The sequence below is a fragment of the Meles meles genome, chromosome 8 (genome assembly GCF_922984935.1).
Source record: "Meles meles chromosome 8, mMelMel3.1 paternal haplotype, whole genome shotgun sequence".
In the NCBI taxonomy this organism is placed as follows: Eukaryota; Metazoa; Chordata; class Mammalia; order Carnivora; family Mustelidae; genus Meles; species Meles meles.
In genome coordinates, this window is record NC_060073.1 from 87685410 (window position 1) to 87690660 (window position 5251).

General features: G+C 40.1%; 1 pseudogene; it reads left to right on the forward strand.

The window, feature by feature from the left end:
• The first annotated feature begins 903 nt into the window (after positions 1 to 903).
• LOC123949186 lies at positions 904 to 1687 on the forward strand (annotated as a pseudogene).
• Positions 1688 to 5251: the final 3564 nt, after the last annotated feature.

Here is a 5251-nt window from a genome sequence, read left to right on the forward strand (position 1 = left end):
CATTTGAAAAAGTACAACATCCATTCATGATAAAACATTCAACAAAGTAGAATTAGAGAGAACATACCTCATCATACTAAAGGCCATCTATGAAAAACCAACAGCTAACATAATACTCAAAAGGAAAAACAGAAGTTTTCCCCTAAGGTCAGGAATGAGACAAGGATGTCCATTCTCATGATTTTTATTCAGTATAGTTCCGGAAATCCTAGCCATAGCAATCAGATAAGTGAAAGGGATAAAACTTATCCAAATGGGTAAGAAAGAGGTAAAACTTTTACTATATGCAGATAACGTGATACTCTACACAGAAAACCCTAAAGATTCTGCTGAAAAACTACTAGGATAAATGAATTCAATAAGGCCACAAGAGAGAAAATCAATATACAGAAATCCATTACATTCTGTACACTAATAATGAAGCAACAGAAAGGGAAATTAAGAAAACAATTTCCTTGACAATGGCATCAAAAAGAATAAAATATCTAGGAATAAAATTAACCAAGGAAGTGAAATACTTGTACTCTGAAAAACTCTAAAACAGTGATGAAAGAGATTGAAGATGACACAAACAATTGGAAAGATATTCCATGATCATGGACTGGAAGAAAAAGTATTGTTTAAATGTCCATACTACCAAAAGCTATCTACAGGTATAATGCAATGCCTATCAAAAGACCAACAGCATTTTTCACAGAACTAGAACAAACAACCCTAAAATTTTTATGGAACCACAAAAGATCCTGAATACCCAAATCAATCTTGAAAAAGAACAAAGCTGGAAAATACCACAATTCCATATTTCAAGTTATATTAAAAAGCGGTAACCAAGAGCTGCCATCTTGCATCCCCGCGTGTGTGCACCTAATCTCAGCTGGTCCACCCGAGACCCCCTGAGTGCCAACCCTAGTCCCCCGCGCGGTCCCATTTCCACTCCAACAAGATGAAAGAAACTATCATGAACCAGGAGAAACTCGCCAAACTGCAAGCACAAGTGCGCATTGTTGGGAAAGGAACTGCTCGCCGAAAGAAGAAGGTGGTTCATAGAACAGCCACAGCAGATGATAAAAAACTTCAGTTCTCCTTAAAGAAGTTAGGGGTAAACAATATCTCTGGTATTGAAGAAGTGAATATGTTCACAAACCAAGGAACAGTGATCCACTTCAACAACCCCAAAGTTCAGGCATCGCTGGCAGCGAACACTTTGATCATTACAGGCCATGCTGAGACAAAGCAGCTGACAGAAATGCTACCCAGTATCTTAAACCAACTTGGTGCAGACGTCTGACTAGTTTAAGAAGACTGGCTGAAGCTCTGCCCAAACAATCTGTGGATGGAAAAGCACCACTTGCTACCGGAGAGGATGATGATGATGAAGTTCCAGATCTTGTGGAGAATTTTGATGAAGCTTCCAAGAATGAAGCAAACTGAATTGAGTCAACTTCTGAAGAAGATAAAACTTGAAGAAGTTACTGGGAGCTGCTATTTTATATTATGACTGCTTCTTAAAATTTTGTTCATGGATCTGATAAAATCTAGATCTCTAATATTTTTAAGCCCAAGCCCCTTGGACACTGCAGCTCTTTTCAGTTTTTGCTTATAAACAATTCATTCTTTGCAGCTAATTAAGCTGAAGAAGCCTGGGAATAAAGTTTGAAACAAGATTAATAAAGTTCTTTGCCTAGGGAAAAAAAAAAAGCGGTAACCAAAACAATATGGCAGTGACACAAAAAACAAACACAGGGATCCACAGGACAGAATAGAAAGCCCAGAAAAAAGTCCACAATTATATGATCAATTAATTTTTGACAGAGAAGGGAAGAATATGCAATGGGAAAAAGTCTCTTTAACAAATAGTGCTGGCAAGCCTGGACAGCTACATGCAAAAGAATGAAACCGGACCATTTTATGACACCATACACAAAAATAAACTCAAAATGGATTAAGGATGTAAATGTGAGACCTGGACCATAAAAATCCTAGAAGAGAGCACAGGGAGTGATTTCTTTCACATTGGCCACAGCAACATTTTTCTAGATCTGTCTCTTGAGGCAAGGGAAACAAAAGCAAAAATAAACTCCTGGGACTACATCAAAATAAAAACCTGCTGCACAGCAAAGGAAACAACCAATAAAACTAATAGGCAACCTACAGAATGGGAGAAGGTATTTGCAAATGACATATCCAATAAAGGGTTCATATCCAAAAGATATAAAGAACTTATACAACTCAACACCCAAAAAACAACCTAATTAAAAGATGGGCAGAAGACACAGACAGACATTTCTGCAAAGAAGACATCCAGATGACCAACAGATACATGAAAAGATGCTCAAAAGCACTCATCATCAGGGACATGCAAATCAAAATCACATGAGGTATCACTTCACACCTGTCAGAATGGCTAAAATCAACAACTCAAGAAATAATAAGAGTTGGTGAGGATGTGGAGAAAAAGGACCTAGTGCACTGTTGGTGGGAATGCAAATCGATGCAGCCACTGTGGAAGGCAGCGTGGAGGGTCCTCAAAAAATTAAAAATAGAATTACCATATGATCCAGTAATTGCACTACTGGGTATTTACCCAAAGAACAGGAAAACACTAATTCGAAGGGATTAGCACCCTTATGTTCATCGCAGCATTATTTACAGTAGCCAAAGTGTGGAAGCAAGAAATGTGATATGGATAAAGAAAATGTGAGATAGATATATATATATTTTCTCATATATATTACATAGAGTATATATATAATCTCATATATACACATATGCATACACACATATGATATATATCACATATATAGAGATAATATTATGTATTATGTGTATATGTGTATATATATACATATATATGTATATATATACAGAGTATTGTTCAGTCATAAAAAAGAATGAAATCTTGCCATTTGTAACAACATGGATGGATCCAGAGAGTATAATGCTAAGTATAATAAGCCAGAGAAAGACAAATACCTTATGATTTCACTCATGTGTGGAATTTAAGAAACAAAACAAAGGGGAAAAGGAGAAGAACCAAGAATCAGCTCTTAATTATAGAGAACAAACTGACGGTTACCAGAGGGGAGTTGAGTGGGGGGATGGGTGAAACAGGTGATGGGGATTAAGAGTACATTTATCATGATGAGTACTGGCTGATGTATGGAAGTATTGAATCACCATATTGTACATCTGAAACTAATTTAACACTGCATGTTAACTGTACTGGAATTAAAATAAACAGGAGGATCTGGGTGGTTCAGTGGTTTAAGTGTCTGCCTCTGGCTCAGGTCACGATCCCAGGATCCTGGGATGGAGCCCTGCATTGAGTTCCCTGCTCAGCAGGGAGTTTGCTTCTCTCTCTTCCTCTCTCTGCTTGTGTTCTCTCTCTCACTCTCTCTCCCTCAAATAAGTAAATAAAATCTTTTAAAAAATAAACAAAATTTAAAAATCAAAACTCAAAAAGCAAAAAAGAAAAGAAAGCAAAGATAACAAGTGCTGGTGAGTATGTGGAGAAATTGAAACCCTCACAAAATAGTTCACAACTATGAAAACATTATGGAGGATCCTCATAAAATTAAAAATAGGACCTCCCTATGATCCATCAATCCCACCTGTGGGTACTTATCCAAAAGGACTGAAATCTTGAAGAGATCATTAGCTCTCCTATGTTCACTGAAACCCTATTCACTAATACCATGTGGAAACAATCTAAGTGTCCATCAACAGGTGAGATTTTGTAAAATGTGATACATGCATACAATGGAGTCTTTTGCATATAATTCAGTCTTTTTAAGAAAAGGAAATTCTGTGGGGCGCCTGGGTGGCTCAGTGGGTTAAGCATCTGCCTTCAGCTCATGGTCATGATCCCAGGATCCTGGGATCAAGCCCTGCATGGGGCGATGTGCTCAGTGGGGGTCCTGTTTCTCCCTCTCCAGCTCCCCGTGCTTGTACTCTCTCTCTTGCAAAAATAAATAAAATCTTAAAAAAAAAAAAAAGGAAATTCTGCCACATAAACCAATAGGGGAGAACCTGAAGCACATTATGTTACCTGAAATAAGTCACAGAAAGACAGATACGGCATGATTTTTACTTAACACGAGGTATCTAAAATACTCCCCTTTACAGAGTCAAAGAATGGAATGGTGGCTGCTGGACCTGGGGGTGGGGGGAGTTCCTAATCAGTGAGCAGAAAGTTTCAATCAAGCAAGGTGAGCAAGCTCTAGGGAGCTACTGTACAACATTGTATCTATAGTAAAATATAGTGCATTGTACACTTAAAATTTAGTTGAATGTGGGGCTCACATTAAGTGTTCTTACCACAATAAAAGTAAAATAAAAGAAGTTTCTGCTTCATGCTGAAAAGGCTGGTCCTTCAGGGGCAGCGTTCTACCACCAGCAGTACAGTCCTGGAGAACAGAGTCAGCCTTGCTTACTGCACCTGCCGTGGCAGGCTCCGTGGCCGACAGAACCGAGATGCTCCGTCACGTGGACTGAACGCAACCTAACATTGCTGGCTTACCGCAGTATCTCTGTTCCGGGTCAAGTTGATGACACGGTAGGAGCAAATGTCCCAGGCTGTGTCTCTGAAAGAGGAAAGGACTCCTGTGTGGCACTTCTGGGCAGGGGTGGTGGGGTGGGTTGTCACTCACACCTAGTTTTTCAAGGCATCCCAGTTTCTTGGGGAGCTTTTCATACTCTTGGGGGCTTCTTTCCTCTCAATTCCTTTTTCTCTATGACTTCTTTTCTTTTTTTTGTGTAGTTTTAAAAATGCAGAAATTACAGGGGCGCCTGGGTGGCTCAGTGGGTTAAAGCCTCTGCCTTCGGCTCAGGTCATGATCTCAGGGTCCTGTGATTGAGCCCCGCATCGGGCTCTCCGCTCAGTGGGGAGCCTGCTTCCCTTCCCCTCTCTCTCTGCCTGCCTCTCTGCCTACTTGTGATCTCTGTCAAATAAATAAAATCTTTTTAAAAAATGCAGAAATTATAGAGAAAGAGCTACCCCTTTAGACCCTGTATCAAGAAGGGCCTGACAGGAAATGCATAGCAAAGGGATGAGCAGAGATGGTTCTGTACCCCAAGCTTCAGGAACCTTGGCCTCTTTAAGGGGCAAGTTTGGGAACTGTCAAGAACCTGACAAGATGAGGCTCACTGAAAGGAGCCTATCCCAGAGTCCCGCTCCTCTCTTCCTCCCAACCCTGCCCTGCTCCCAACTGGAGGAACCCCCGTGGGAACCGCAGGCCAGCTCCCCGAGCAG